The sequence below is a fragment of the Bubalus kerabau genome, chromosome 21, assembly GCF_029407905.1.
Source record: "Bubalus kerabau isolate K-KA32 ecotype Philippines breed swamp buffalo chromosome 21, PCC_UOA_SB_1v2, whole genome shotgun sequence".
NCBI lineage: Eukaryota > Metazoa > Chordata > Mammalia > Artiodactyla > Bovidae > Bubalus > Bubalus kerabau.
In genome coordinates this window covers 2,967,864-2,985,347 of record NC_073644.1, presented here as the reverse complement: position 1 = coordinate 2,985,347, position 17,484 = coordinate 2,967,864, and the positions used below count along the sequence as shown (strand labels likewise).

Genomic DNA, 17,484 nt, shown 5'->3' with positions numbered 1-17,484 from the left:
AGGTCCGATGCTGTAAGAGCAATATTGCATAGGAACCTGGAATGTTAGATCCATGGATCAAGGCAAATTGGAAGTGGTCAAACAGGAGATGACAAGAGTGAACATGGACATTCCAGGAATCTGTGAACTAAAATGGACTGGAATGGGTGAATTTAACTCAGATGACAGTTATATCTACTACTGCAGGCAGGAATCCCTTAGAAGAAATGGAGTAGCCATCATGGTCAACAAAAGAGTCTGAAAATGCAGTACTTGGATGCAATCTCAAAAACGTCAGAATGATCTCTGTTTGTTTCCAAGGCAAACCATTCAATATCACAGTAATCCAAGTCTATGCCCCAACCAGTAATGCTGAAGAATCTGAAGTTGAATGGTTCTATGAAGACCTACAAGACCTTTTAGAACTAACACCCCAAAAAGATGTCCTTTTCATTATAGGGGACTGGAATGCAGAAGTAGGAAGTCAAGAAACACCTGGGGTAACAGGAAAATTTGGCCTTGGAATACAGAATGAAGCAGGGCAAAGACTAATAGAGTTTTGCCAAGAGAATGCACTGGTGTTAGCAAACACCCTCTTCCAACAACACAAGAGAAGACTCTACACATGGACATCACCAGATGGTCAACACCGAAATCAGATTGATTATATTCTTTGCAGCCAAAGATGGAGAAGCTCTATACAGTCAGCAAAAACAAGACCAGGAGCTGACTGTGGCTCAGACCATGAACTCCTTCTTGCCAAAAGCAGACTGAAATTGAACAAAGTAGGGAAAACCACTAGACCATTCAGGTATGACCTAAATCAAATCACTTTTGATTATACAGTGGTAGTGAGAAATAGATTTACAGGCCTAGATCTGATAGATAGAGTGCCTGATGAACTATGGTTGGTGGTTCATGACATTGTACAGGAGACAGGGATCAAGACCATCCCCATGGAAAAGAAATGCAACAAAGCAAAATGGCTGCCTGGGGAGACCTTACAAATAGCTATGAAAAGAAGAGAAGCAAAAAGCAAAGGAGAAAAGGAAAGATATAAGCATCTGAATGCAGAGTTCCAAAGAATAGCAAGGAGAGATAAGAAAGCCTTCCTCATGAATTACTTATAATTCTTTAAACATTGCTTTTCATTGGAATTATGACACTTTGTTTTTCAATATAACTTATGATGCGGTATCTAAAGCATCAGTCATCAAAACTCATGTGTTTTCACAACTTAGTGGAATTAATTTCATGGAATTTGTAGGTCTTTATAGAACCAGATTCTGTCTACCTGCCCCTTCAGACTCAAGATAACTTTCAGACTGGTCCCTCACTCTGCAATGCATATCCTCTTTCCCCACTCTTGTCTATCTGAGGGGGCCCTAAAATAATCAAATATTCCTCAACTTTTAAGACAGCTCAAAATATCTTTGCTTTGTGTTTTATAGCCAATTATTGGGGGCAAAATTGTTGTATGAGATACAAAATCAAATCCCTATTTTTGGATAATAACAGAGAAGCATATAGTACATAAATAATGTGTATATTTGTGTTGGTGGATGGGTATATATATATACACCATATTTCAGTGATATTAAATATTCGAGCATAGAGTTATTGGGGTACAGAAATATTGTATTAAAATCTTCCTGGTGTGACATATGTGAAACTAGATAAGTGGTACTGATGAACCTATTTGCAGGGCAGGAATAGAAATGCAGACAGAGAACTGGCTTCAGACACAGCAGAGGAAAGAGATGGTGGGATGAATTGAGAGAGCAGCATTGAAACATATACATAACCATATGTAAAGCAGAGAACTAATGGAAAGTTTCTGTACAACACAGGAAACTCAACCTGATGGTCTGGGACAACTGAGAAGGGGGATGATGTGCAAGGTAGGAGGGGGGTTCAAGAGGGAGGGTTCATATGTGTATGTATGGCTGATTCGCATTGTCCTATGGCAGAAACCAACACAATTTTGTAAAACATTTATCCTCCTATTAAATATAAATTTAAAAAGCAATCAAAAAAGATTGTCAACAATATCCTTGGATCATAATGATTTTGTTATAACTTTACCACATTTTAACTCTTGCAAAGAGTAAGTATAAATTCTAAAACTGGAATTTTCAATATAAAGTTCATTAAAGCATGCAAAAAATCATACTGAAAATAATCATATGATTCATATAACTGAGACAGTATGTAGGAAATCATAAAGTGCATCTCCCAATTTTTGTGCATGATAAAGGTGACCTTGAAGATTATGATGGAAAAATCTACACTTTTCTTTCATAGCACATAAAGGCATGTTATTGTTATAATGACTCTTATAATAGCTACCATTTCAGTGATGGACAGAGGTCCCTTGTAATGTACTTTGTAAATGAAACACTCCTGCTTTCTTGTCCGTGTGCATTATTTCATTATGCACCTGAGAAATTTAGACTTATTGGCCAGCTTAATAAAATACGAGTCGCCTAAATCAATGAAATCATAATCATCCTGTATTTGTCATAATAAAGCATTTTTGGTTCTGGGATTGTATTTTAGTGTCTCTATTTATTAAATTATTAATCAAAAGCCAAAATAACTAATACAGCAAACCCCCTACATACAGACATTCAAGTTGCAAACTTTCAAAGTGCGAACATAGGTGTCGGCTCCTGTTTGCCAGCCATTGCACAGTACTAGTGAACTTTAAAGGTACTGTACTGTAAGATTGAAAGTGTTGTCTTTATTTCTGTGTTTGTTCTTTATGTGTATATTATGTTTGTACTGTAAACATATTACTGTACCTGTTATGAACATATATTGCTGATTGTGTTAATTGGGTACTTAGGCTAACTTAGTTGGACTTACAAATTGTAATTACAAATGCACTCTCAGAACTGAGCTCATTCAAATGTAGAGGACCTTTTGTCTTGCCATTTGTTTTTACTATGGGGTAATGAGGGATTACAAGCAATGAGCATTCCAGATCATTTGAGTATTTGATGGTAATGACCTTCTTTTACAAAAATAGAACACAACATTTTATGTGATAGGGAAAAGAAAACTCAGGAAGAAGTATTTGCAAGTGGAAATAATTGTCTTTGGAGACGAACAAATTTGTATTCTTGACATTCACTTGAGTTTCTGTCTTTGGTCTAGTTCTTTTTCTACTATGATACCACTCCACTGTACGGTTATAAATATTTGTACTCTAACAAAAATAACAATTTAAATCAAGACATTTGCTAATTCATCAGAATATGTTTCAGGCCATCACTTTTTTTTTTAACTTTATTTTGCTATACCTTATCCTACCTGTGAAAGAAGAGGACTTCCCAGTGAGAGCAAAGATGTGAGAACCTGAGGAGTTTATATCAGAATTGTCACAGAGGGACTGACTCCCTAGGGTTTCATTATTTCTCACAGAAACTCATTCAGACTGTTAATAACCACTAAGGTTTCTTTTATTTTTAAAATCTTATGCTCATGAGGACATGACAACTTGCCACTTCCTAATATCATCAGGGAATCAAATCTCCTGAAATAATGAAGCGATGAGATTCACTCTTCATTTCAGTATGTACGCTGGTTGGTCTACATAATTCGAGACTTGACTTGGGGAGTGGGGGAATATTAAGTTTCGTTGTTTTCATCATGCAAAATAGAATAGTGCCTGGTATATGTAGTTTTACAGTCTAGAAAACCACTGGAAGATCAATTAAATTTTGTTAAGTTTGAACTAGTTATTTCCTGATTCTGAGTCTTCTCATTTTTTAAAAAATACATATAAAAATACAATAGCTAAGAGAATTTCATTGTTGTTCAGTCACTCAGTGGCGTCTGACTCTTTGTGACCCCATGGACTACAGCATGCCAGGCTTCCATATCACCATCTTCTGGAGTTTGCCCAAACTCATGTCCACTGAGTTGGTGAAGTCATCCAACCATATCATCCTCTGTGTCCCCTTCTCCTCCTACTTTATTTTATTTTTTAACTTTACAATATTGTATTGGTTTTGCCATGTATCAACATGAATCTGCCACAGGTATACACGTGCTCCCCATCTTGAACCCTTCTCCCTCCTCCCTCCCCTTACCATCCCTCTGGGTCATCCCAGTGCACCAGCCCCAAGCATCCAGTATCGTGCATTGAACCTGGACTGGCGACTCGTTTCATGTATCATATTATACATGTTTCAATGCCATTCTCCCAAATCATCCCACCCTCTCTCTCTCCCACAGAGTCCAAAAGACTGTTCTATACATCAGTGTCTCTTTTGCTGTCTCATATACAGGGTTATTGTTACCATCTTTCTAAATTCCATATATATGCATTAGTATACTGTACTGGTGTTTTTCTTTCTGGCTTACTTCACTCTGTATAATAGGCTCCAGTTTAATCCACCTCATTAGAACTGATTCAAATGTATTCTTTTTAATGGCTGAGTAATACTCCATTGTGTATATGTACCACAGCTTTCTTATCCGTTCATCTGCTGATGGACATCTAGGTTGCTTCCATGTCTTGGCTATTATAAACAGTGCTGCGATGATCTTTCACAGCATCAGGATCTTTTCCAATGAGTGGGATTTTCTCATCAGGTAGCCAAGGTATTGGAACTTCAACTTCAGCATCAGTCCTTCCAATGAATATTCAGGGCTGATTTTCCTTAGGATTGACTTGTTTGATCTCCTTGTCATCCAGGGAACTCTCAAGAGTCTTCTCCAATACCACAGTTCAAAAGCATCAATTATTTGGCATTCAGCTTTCTTTATGGTCCAACACTTACATACATTTACTACAGGAAAAACCAGAGTTTTGACTATATGGACATTTATTGACAAAGTAATGTCTCTGCTTTTTAATATGCTATTCTAGGTTTGTCATAGCTTTTATTCCAAGGAGCAAGTGTCTTTTAATTTCATCGCTGCAGTTGCCCTCCACAGTGATTTTAAAGCCCAAGAAAATAAGTCTGTCACTGTTTCCATTGTTTCCCCATCTATTTGCCATGAAATTATGGGAACAAGAGTATATCGTAAATATCCAGATAATGTAAATTGCTGGTAATTCTTCCTTTGTCAGCCTGTCCCACCCATATCTATTGTCTTTTTCCATCTGAGGTTGAATTCTTAGATTCCATCAATAGAACTACTTTAGTGTCTGGTTTCCAGCTGAGTTTTTCCAATGGGAGAAACCAGGAACACGACAGAGGTGGCAGGAAGAGAGAGGTATCCCAATTTCATTTTCATATTCTCTCAATTTCATAATGAAGTGGTAGGGTGGCTACAATCCTTCCAAGGAAAATTCTGCCTGAGGAGTGTGTTGAGTATGTGGCCTAGGACATTCTTCTTAGTTCTAGTTTCACTGGATTCCTGACACTAGTCCTTGTGTTGGCCACTTCAGTATTGGAATGGAAACTTCCTTCTGCAATTAACCTCCAGGAACTTCATATTCTTTGTTCTCTTTAACATTTCCTGTGTTCTCTTTATTAAATTAAATTAATTTTATTAAATTCTCTTCAGTTAAATCATCTGAGTAGACTTTTGTTTTGTCTCAGGTCTCTGACTCAGACCAGAAAGTTGCACGATAGTTACTCAATAAATGTTACAGTGGAAGAGAGATTTCTGTCTTCACCATTGAAGCCTTGCTTGGAGAAAGTTGAGCATTACTTTGCTAGTGTGTGAAACGAGTCCAATTGTGTGATAGTTTGAAAATTCTTTGGAATTGCCTTTCTTTGGGATTGGAATGAAAACTGATCTTTCCAGTCCTGTGGCCACTGCTACATTTTCCAAATTTGCCACCATATTGAGTGAAGGACTTTAACAATATCATATGTTAGACTTTGAAATAGCTCAACTGGAATTACATCACCGTCACTAGCTTCGTTCATAGTGATGCTTCCTAAGGCCCAATTGACTTCACACACTCCAAGATGTCTCACTCTAGGTGAGTAATCACACCATCATGGTTATCTGGGTTATTAAGATCTTGTGTAGTTCTTCTGTGTATTGTTCTCACCTCCTCTTAATATCTTCTGCTTCTGTTAGGTTCATACCATTTCTGTCCTTTATTGTGCCCATCTTTGCATGGAATGTTCTCTTGGTGTCTCTAATTTTCTTGAAGAGATCTCAAACTTATTCAACTTATTTCCCATCCTATTGTTTTCCTGTATTTCTTTTCACTGATTGTGTAGAAAGGCTTTCTTATCTATCCTTGGAGAAGATTCTCCAAGGGACTTGGAGAGTCCCTTGGAATGCAAGTTCAAAACAGTTAGTCCTAAAGGAGTTCAGTCCTGAATATTCATTGGAAGGACTGATGCTGAATCTGAATCTCCAATATTTTGACCACCTGATGTGAAGAACTGAGTCATTGGAAAAGACCCTGATGTTGGGAAAGATTGAAGGAAGGAGGAGAAGGGGATGACAGAAAATGAGATGATTGGATGGCATCACCAACTCAATGGGCATGAGTTTGAGCAAGCTCTGGGAGTTGCTGATGGACAGGGAAGCCTGGAGTGCTACAGTCCATGGAGTCACAAAGAGTTGGACACGACTGAAACAAACTAATCTGATATATATATATACACACACATATATATGTATACATGCATATAGGTATGTATACATATATATGTGTATATATACACATATATATACATATACATTTCTCCAGTATTCAGATTTCTCCAATATTCAGGATCTTCATCTGTTAGAAAGAAATCATAATTTCCTATCACAGGGATATTATAAATGTTAACGAAACTGTTGCTCCTTACTAAAGGACATGTATATTCATTTTGAAATGCTTAGCACACAAATGTCTGGTATCTAATAAATACTCAGCAGATGATACTAGCTGTCTTACTAAAAAAGTTGTAAATATATGAGCTCTACAACCTGGTAATGTAAATAAATTTTGAAAATACAGCTTTTTAAATTATCCATAACTGCTTCAATCTACCATATATGTCCTATTCAACTGAACAGGAATATAGGAAAAATAAGATTTTGAAATATATTTTATACTGAATTTAATATAAAGCCAACAATTCTATTTGTTCAACCTGAAGTAAGGAAAATCTCAAAATATTTGCAACAATTAAAAGGATGTATTCACAGTTGGTAAGGTTGAAGTCAATTGGAAAAACATTTGCAAGCTCATTGCAACTTATCAAGCATCATAGGATTAGTCAGCAAATTCAAATTTCCACAATAAAGCCTATGGATCACCTTAATGAAGAAACAATTTTTAAACTCCACATTAAAATATAATGTCTCCCAATCAAGATATTTAATATAATAACATGTATAAAAGCTAAGTGATATAAAATATGAGGTAATTATCAATATAATTTTATAGGTGAGCTTTTACCTATATCCACAAACCAACTGGACTGAAGAGCATTTTCAGAATGACACAATAGTTTATATGGATTTTGTTTTTCTATGAAGCAGGGTCTTTGTCCACTTCACAAAGACAGTGCATTAATTATTCTTTGCATGTTTATGATAACTGATATATAAATATTTTGCGTGTTTCTCTCTTATCTTTTGAGATAAGTATCTTAATGACCCAACATCTTTAATTATTGTATTACCTGGGTTCTTACATCAAAATATAATTATATAAAAGGACTTGTGTAGTATACCTTTCTTTGAAAGAGTAGTTTTGGACTTAGAAGAGTATATTGTTTAAATAAACTCTCTTGGTTGATCTTTCTCTTTAGGCAAATGCCTAGCCCTTCATATTTCAGTCCTTTTTCCCCTTACATGACTTATGAGAACTTCCAGCCCTGGAAAGAGAGTCTGTCATCTGCATCTGTTATCTTTGTGCTTCTTTCTGATCTTTCTTGGCCTCTAATCTGCAAGATTAATGTTTGCTCTGCTGTTGTCCACCAGGATGTGGGCATCTTGTGGGCATTACTCTCTCCTGATTGGACATAGCCTGCTAATCTTACCTGCTGACTCAGCTGCATCTTGACTCTTAGGGGAATTACAGACTTAAACCTGTTCTTTATATTTACTGGGACCTCTCCTGGAAAGTTTGCTGTGTAGGAATCAACTTCAATGGCTACATATCCCAGACTTCAAATGGTAGCTATCTTCATATTCCTCTATTTGGAATATACTAGAAATTTGGAAATCTGGCTACTGTTCATATCCCATAGAGACTGAAGTAACTGTGGGAGTACTAAGTCAAGTCCAAGTGTAAACTGTTTAAGTAAGCTGTGCACAAACTTCAGTTTGCTTTGGCTGACCAACAAATTGACTCTAGCAAGGAAATTGGGACAACTGGTCTCAGAGAGATCTGCTAAGGCTTTGAATCATCTTTTGCTTTTTCTATCAATTATTGGTATTTCTTTCCCCAAAGGTATGACTCAGGGGTCTTTATTTTTCTCTATCATAGTCCCTGCTTTTTAATGTGAAACATGAATGGAGGATAGAGATTGGAGAGGTAGATTGGCTTACTCATATGCAAGATATAAAACTACTATATTATTTTTGTTTTTCATAAGAGTATTATAAGGAAACTGTGTCAGAAATACTAGTTGACTGCTTTCAAATATTAATGTAGATATGATCTTAAATATTAAATATTATATGTTATCAGGAATCATAAATTAAACACATCTGTGCTAATAAGTCTAATTTTATTTAAATTAACTCCAATTATATCTCAATGTCTAAAAATAAATTCCTTGCAAATTGAATTGTAATCCATGAGATGAAATTATCTTCGATTATTAGTGAAAATGAGGTAAAGTACAGCTTACATGAAAAGCCAGTAATTCGAAACCTCTCTCTAGCATCATTGTTTGGTTATTTATTCAATGTTAGTGTTAGTTGCTCAATCATGTCTGACTCTTTGTGACCCCATGGACTTAGCCCACCAGGTTTCTCTTTCCATGGAATTCTCCAGGCAAAAATACTGGAGTGGGTTGCTGTTCCCTTTTTCAGGGATCTTCCTGACCCAGGGATCAAAACCAGGTCTCCTGTATTGCTGGCAGATTCTTTACCATCTGAGCAACCAGGGAAGCCCATGCTGGCTTACAGGCTTACACATACAAAAAAATAGGTGTTTATTCAATACCTCTGTATTAAACATTAACTACGCACTCAAAATGTTTATAGACTGCTACAGATTGCTACGCAGGATATTAGGGCTTCCTAGGTGACGCAGTGGTAAAGAATCCTCCTGCCAATACAGGAGATAGAGACCTGGGTTTGATCCCTAGGTCAAGAAGACACACTAGAGAAGGAAATAACAACCTACTCCCGTATTCTTGTGGGGAAATTCCATGGACAGAGGAGCCTGGTGGGGCTACAGTCCATGGGATTGCAAAAAAAGAGTCAGACACAACTTAGTGAATAAACAGCAAATGGAGCTCAGGATACTGAATTGACATTAATTTTGTCCTCACACACTTATTATCCTTAAAATAAATAGAATAGTTATGAAAGGAGACATGTACCACACAGAGAAACAACAATGTGAATTCAGAAGAAGGAAACACTATTCTAGCTGAAGATAAACAAAGGCCATTCATCATTTGGAAAAAAAAATCTGCCTGAGAATTATTCCTAGTATCAAAATCAGTACTATGTGTTTTTGTACTTACTAAAAAACACTTTGTGCATCTAATGATTAACCCATAAACAATGTTCCTGCTAATTAAGAAGTGACTTTTGTTGACGCCTCCAGAGGGAGCACTGATAATGTCTCTTAGGTGATTTTGTGATGAAATCTTCTGGCATGAATCTCCCAGAGTTAGCCAGCCTTTCTTGTATAAATCCTCCTATTTGAGGGACCTTCACAGAGCTAAGAAATCACAATCCCTTTGTAGGTAAGTCTGACAGTTCTGAAAATCAAGAATGCTTAAGAAACATTGTTTGATATTTCTTCTTTGGAGCATAAAATGGAGTTAGTAGTGAGTGTTAAGAATTGCCACATGAAGACCCAACAGTAGGCAGATCGACCCATCTTTTGGATGGAGGCAATAAGTGACTTGTGATGTATTGGGAGGTCAAGCAAGTCTTGCAACCATCCTTGACCTTAGTTACAGACCCATTTCACAATCTATGTGAATTTCTAAATCCAATTTCTAAATCACAGGTAGGATTTAGAGTAGGCTTACCTGTGGTGCTTTAGCAAATTCTAGGTATTCAAGAAGTTCATAGATCATACTTCCCTTATAACTTTTTTTCCCTCTAAGCTTAGAGCCTTAGAATTTGGCACAAGAAAATGTACTCCCAATTTATATGATAATTTTGTACTTATTTTTAAGGGATGAGTTTAAAGGAATTTGGGTACATGAGTGTAAGATTAAAGGTGAGAGGGAAAAAAATGTGAACACATTTCCTTCTTCACCTGTAAGGTCTTGCATCAGGTTTTCTGCATTGAAATGTGGTAGCTTTGGTGTATCAGAAATACCAAAGCAGGTGTACACTGCTTTACTCAAAAGGAATATGCTTTCTTCTGCTGTGCTTGTGTCCCTTTCCAACGCTGCTATGGATTTTATTGAACTTCCAGCTGAATCATCCCATTTGGCCAACATTCTTAGGAAAAAACTATACAGGATTTATGGTTTTTGTATTTCATCCCCCTGCATTGTATATAGAACTTTAATTCATACATACCCTAAGCGTAAATGTGGTTGTTTTCAGTAGTTCTACTCTTTGAACTGTAATGATGTTATACCTTTAACTGTTATCTTTTGGAAGAATATTCTTATTCCTCCCATTTTCTCACTCACCTTCCTCTTTGAATAAAGAAGAAGATCTCAAAAATTAACACAAGCAATCTGTACTGGCATTTTCACTACCCTGAACACTTTGTGCTAAGTCACTTCAGTCATGTCTGACTCTTTGTTCCCCATGGACTGTAGCCTGTCAGGCTCCTCTGTCCACGGGATTCTCCAGGCAAGAATACTGGAGTGGGTTGTCATGCTCTCCTCCAGGGGATCTTCCAGACCTGGAGATTGAACACACATCTCTTATATCTCCTCCATGGCAAGCGGGTTCTTTACCACTCAGCCAATACTTTAGTGAGAATGATAAAAATGAATCCTTTTCCTTCACTCCCTTACTTCTACTAGTAATTTGGAAAATAACTATACTAACTCTACGTTTGCAATGGGTGTTTCCCATGTGAATCCCAGAAACTAAGCCCTGAATTGCATGTAATGAATAATAGAATGGTGTGATCCTTAATAAGGTTTTCTCTTCTTTTCTATTTCTTGAATGCAAGGCAAAATTGTTGAGTCTCTCAGAAACATATTTTCTTTACAAGCTTTGTGAAACCAACAGAATATTATACAGACTAAAGTCAGAGGCTGGAATTTTGCCCTAATCAGAATAATAGAAAAAGAACTTTGTGTACTGTTGATGACAGCAAGTTCCATAATTAGGAGGAATTTGTGGCAATATCTCAGAAATCACTGAATGGGGAAAGCGTAAGTTTTCAGAGGGTAAATCTATGTGTTAAAAACTTACCTAATTCAAGCATATCATTTCAGTTGTCTCATGCAGCACTTCAGCCCTGGCCATGCATTAAAACCCTGTGGAAAGCTTGTTAAATGTGCCAATGTGTGTACTGACCTCAGTTGAGCTAAGGCTCAAGGTTTAGTGCTTTTAGAAACTCCACATTTGATTCCAGTGTGAAGCCAGAGTTGATTACCCTTACTCTGAGTATTATATTTATTAAAACATGAATTTAATAAAGCAATAGAGTTGGCTTTTAAGAAATGTGACCATTCTATGTCCTTCTGGACTTGTAAAGTTTACTGTAGTGATTAAAGATAACTCATTTTTTCAATCAGCTTTTACTTTTACCTGTTTCTAAGGATTCAATGTACAAATTTTAGCTGTTAATTATTGAGATTTAAAACATGTACAACTATCACTAGATTGTGTTATTAAAATCACCTCTTATTTGTGCTCCCTCTAGAGAATTTTGTAGTAACTCAGTCTCCATTGGCAACATCAGGGAGGCAAGAAACATACATATCATGGAAAATCAGCTGATGTGATTGCAGGATTACCCCACCAGTTCATCATTTCTGCAACTAATGGATACTGTTCTCCTGACCATGATTCAGGAACTCACCCAAATTCTGGGGATATAGCACAAATAAAGTTCCTCATGTGACTAGTATTCCAAGGGTGGAAGGGGTTATAAAAAATAATACTTTTAGAAGTGATAAATGATATAAGAAAAATAGATAATAATGCTTGATTAGAGAGCTATTTGGTTATTGAATAACTTAGACAAGAGGCCCAGACAAGCTTTCCAGAGGAGGTGTCACGAGAAGAGAGATCTAAATGAAGTGATGAAGTGAATAATTTAACAATCTGAGAGGAAAACATTCTAGGCAGATAGAACACTATGTGCAAAGTCCCTGAGGTAGTAACATATTAGCCATGTTTAAGGCACAACAAGACAGTCAATGTGGCAGGAAAAAAGGGCTGAAGAGAAATTGATGGAAGAATTTGGAGAAATGTATGAGAATACATCACACACCCCCTTGCAGACACTGATAAGAAGTTAAATTTCAAGCCCAAGTGTGATGGAAAGTGTAGTGCCATTTTACCAGGTCACCAACATGATGTAATATGTGTTTATAAAAGATCAGTGGCAATCTTATATTCGTGGATATGTTCCAGTGTCTTCTTATTTATACTCTATGGGAACTTGAATAGAATTTGTATCCCACTGTTATGTCAAAATTATTCAAATCTTAATTATATTGAATTGGTTCACAGTGCTTTTCAGTCTAATATATCATTCTACTTCTTTGTATATTCATTCAATTAATTTTTGAGAGTTTAATATTAAAACACCAACTAAATATATTAATATACCTATTTAAAAATTGTAATATATAGTGGAAATATATATAACTTTGCTATGTATTTTCCAAGTCTCCTGCAAATGTGTTAGCATCTTTTCATAATTTAAAAATTAAAAGAAAGAGTAAATATGCAAAAAAAAAAAAAAGATAATTGGCTTATGTTGGAGGATAGAAGATTTCAAATGTGGAAGAGGGAAAATCATTATAATAGCTTAGGCATTAGAGTAGCTTAGATTTGACTGGTAGCAGAGAAAATGCTGACAAGCTGCTGTAATATTCAATAAGTAATGTGTTAAAGGTAGAGCAGACAAGACTTTCAGATAGTTTAGATATAAGGTATGAAGTCAAAGGTATGAGATTAATCGAAATGTGAATCTGAAATACACACACACACATATGTAATATAAGATAAACTGAGATATGTGAATTAATAAGAAATTAGTGAGGTGCTTCCCTGGCAGTCCAGGGGTTGAGACTTCTCTTTCCATTTCAGGGACACTGGTCCAGCCCCTGGATAGGGAGCCAAGATCCCATGCCTCGTGGCTAGAAAACCAAAGCATAGAACAGAAACAGTATCACAGCAAACAATGAAGATGCTAAACACAGTGCACACCAAGATAAAGAGTGAGAGATCAGTGAGATCATAGTGGGGACCAGACAAAGAAATAACCCTAGACTACCTACTGTTGATTTGAAACAAAGGAAATAGGAGGGGCAGACTATCAAGGGACTGGGAGAAGTTTATTGCTGCTGGAAAGTAAGTAAGAAATAAGGAAGAAACTGAATCTGAATAAATGTACACAGGCTGTCAAGAAGAGTATACTACTCTGGTTATGGAATGTTCACCTTTACTGACAAAAATAGAATCAATGTACAGAAAACCAACCATTTTCTCCATTCCCTCATCCAGCATTATGTCATGATCAAACAAAGGCAGTAGTTTGAGCATCAGTGCTTCCTAGTCCATAGCCTAATAAGGGACACCAAAGAGTTAAGTCAGATTCTATATATTTTAGTAGAGATAGGTGAAGATTGCAGAGCAGCCTGCATTGATGCTGCTTGGACTTCAAAACATGCTAATGAAATAGATTATCCAGTTTACTCAGCACCACCAATCATCTGAGGCATTTAGAGAGACTCTTTCATCTCTCTCTAGCTTAGTTAGACCTCTCTTTTGAAAACCAGTTTTAGTGCTGATTTATTTTGTCTATTTTTGAATTTCATACAACCTATTTCTATTTATATCTGAGAACATTATTCTTCTCTTATTAGAGAGTCTGAAAATGGATACATTTCCCTCACACAATGGCACAGAGGTGACTGAATTTATTCTGCTGGGACTTACCAGTCAACAAGAGCTGCAGCCCATCCTTTTTATGGTGTTTCTCCTGATTTATCTCATCACCCTGACTGGTAACTTTGGGATGATTTTATTAATCAGATCCACTCCCCAGCTGCAAACCCCCATGGACTTTTTCCTCACCTATTTAGCATGTGTAGACATTTTTTACTCTACAAATGTCTCTCCTCAGATGCTTGTTAACTTCTTATCAGAGAAAAAAAACCATTTCCTACGCAGGGTGCCTAGCACAATGTTTTGTTTTTGTGACTCTGCTTCTAACTGAGTATAACATGCTTGGTGCTATGGCCTATGACAGGTACATGGCAATCTGCAACCCCCTGCATTACAAGATAAGGATGTCCAGGTCCCTGTGCATCTGCCTGGTCACTTTCCCCTACTTCTGGGGGTCTATGGTGGGCACAATGCAGGTAATATTGACCTCCCACTTGTCCTTTTGTGGATCCAACACCATCAACCATTTCTACTGTGCTGACCCACCCCTCTTAATGTTGACATGTTCTGACACTTACATAAAGCAAACTGCCTTGTTTGTGTCTGCAGGGATTAACCTCACAGGTTCCCTACTCATTATCCTCATCTTCTACTTTTTCATTTTCATCACCATTATGAGGATCCATTCTAGCAAAGGGCAGCACAAAGCCTTCTCCACCTGTGGCTCCCACCTGACAGCTGTCACTATGTTCTATGGGTCCCTGACTTGCATGTATCTGAGACCAGCAAACAAACAATCTGTGGAACAAGGGAAAATTGTGTCAGTGATTTGCATTTTTGTGAATCCCATGCTAAATCCATTTATCTATAGCCTCAGGAACAATGATGTGAAACAGGCTTTAAGAAGAATATTTATGAGAAACGTTGGTGCAATGAAGAAGAGTTCTCTTTTGACAGTTTCCCAGTTAAAAAAAAAAGAAAAGAAAAGAAAAAGAAAAAGTGTCTTGAAAGCAGCCCCAAAGTATACCATCTTGCCTGAAGAATCCAATCCACTTCAATATTCTTGCCTGGAGAATCCATGGACAGAGGAGCCTGTCAGGCATCAGACTCCTGTCCATGGAGTGGCAAAGAATTGGACCTGACCCAGCACACATGCACATTGACACATGTTTGCAGAGCTGGGGATGGAGTCTAATGTAAACAAAGAATGGAAGTGTTGCTTGGAAGAAAACACAACAGAAGTCAGTTTCTTATGATTAAGCAGGTTTAAGCTTTTAGCCTCACTTAAGGACTCATTTCCACTTGCTTGGCATATATTTCTTCCTTTTTCTTCGTAAGTCTTCAATATTGAGCATCACTGAGGTATTCTTACCAGCAAAGCAATCCGCATTACAGTATATTTCCTCAATAAGAAGCTAATTTAGTTCCCTGTGATATATGACATATTCCCTTAATGAAAGCTGATTATCCTCTCAAAAATCTCATTTCTCTAATCTTCAATGTGTGTTCTGAATAAACCTTTGATGAATGCTTGTCTATATCATTTGAATGTAAAGACATATATGTTTTATCGTTGTTTAGTTGCTCAATCATGTCAACTCTTTGTGACCCCATGGACTACAGAACACCAGACTTCCCTGTCCTTCACTATCTCCCAATTATTATTTGGAACAAACCCTGATATTGCAATTTTAATAATGCAATAATTTGTTTCATTAGCTTCCTTTAATCAAAGCAGACACCCTTATGAATGGGAGCTACACTTTGCTGACTTGGAGTTTTCATTTCTTATATATGAGATTTATATCATTTTCCCCTACAATATTAAAAATTATTGTGCCATAATTTTACATATTACCTTTTAGTTCTTGTCTATCCACAAACAATTTTAAAATAAAAGCTACTTTAATATGCATGGAAACTTGGTTTTAGTGTTCTGAAACTAAGTTGTATTTTCCAGACTGCTTGATAATCTTTGGAATTGATCTTTATTTAAAAGCATAATGTAAATTAACATTGATATGACACACATAGTTCACCACTTCGTTATAATATTTAAGGAGTTTTTGTTTTTTCTACCTTTAGGAAAATCTTTATGCATAGAAGTTATGGCTTCTAGTGTATAGTTATTACATTAAGGTAGATTTCCACCATTTTATTCTTAGTTACCTTTATATATATTTTTTCCTTTTGGATTTAGTCATGTATGACATCAACCCCAGCAAATGAGTACCCTAATTTTCTCATATCCTTAATAACACTGGAAATATCATTTCATTGTGTGAAGATAGTAGACACAAATGCAACAAAGAAAACATCCATGTATCAAAAACAACTTATTGGAATTCAACTTTTATTTATTTTGCTATTTCTCAATTTTATAGCATAGTATCATAGCTACTGTGCTAGTGATATTTAATCTCAAGAAGGAAAAGTCAAAGGATGAATTTTTTCTTGAGAAATAAAATAAAAAAAATGGTTCCATATTAAAAAGTAATAGTTATAAATATTGATACTCATTTGTCTTTGTCACTCACTCTTAACAAACAAATAAAGATGGCTTGTTTACCCTTGAAGATTTCAACCTATTCATAAGCACCATATTTTTAAAAGGAAAAGGGACAAACGGTAGCAGGTTGAATTACAAGGATCTTGGATCATCAACCAGTTGAATACTTTTAGAGAACAGATTTTGAACCCCTGCTTTTTTCTATTTTCATATTCCAATATTACTATTAATAAATAAAGATCCATTAATTTTATATTTTGGGATTGGAAGAGTTTGGAAATATTCATTTTCCATTTTTTTGCTTATTTAAATACAATAATTGATTATCATGGAAAATTGGTACACAGAAGGAACTAATTTTACTTTTCCTAAGCCTAGTATTTTACAAAGTCATCATCATGTACATATCAATGTGACCTTATTCTTCATAAAGTAACATAAAATACTTTGACCTTTTCTTAATTGAAAACTTCTTTAATGTCTGTGTAACATTCTAATGCAAAGTCCGTCACGTGATAGTCAAATTCCTCTTTATGATCACAACCAACGCACCCTTGCAGGTGTAATAGTTACATACATACAGCCTCTGGTCTGTCTGGCGTCTGACTGTGCCTAACCCAGTATTGAATGCAGGTGAAATTCCAGTACTTGGCCACCTCATGCGAAGAGTTGACTCATTGGAAAAGACTCTGATGCTGGGAGGGATTGGGGGCAGGAGGAGAAGGGGACGACAGAGGATGAGATGGCTGGATGGCATCACTGACTCCATGGATGTGAGTCTAAGTGAACTCCGGGAGTTGGTGATGGACAGGGAGGCCTGGCGTGCTGCGATTCATGGGGTTGCAAAGAGT

The 17,484-nt window shown here is 36.4% G+C and overlaps 1 pseudogene; it reads left to right on the top strand.

Annotated features, from left to right (window-relative positions):
• Positions 1 to 14,113: 14,113 nt before the first annotated feature.
• On the top strand, positions 14,114 to 16,227 carry LOC129636322 (olfactory receptor 5M11-like; annotated as a pseudogene).
• Positions 16,228 to 17,484: the final 1,257 nt, after the last annotated feature.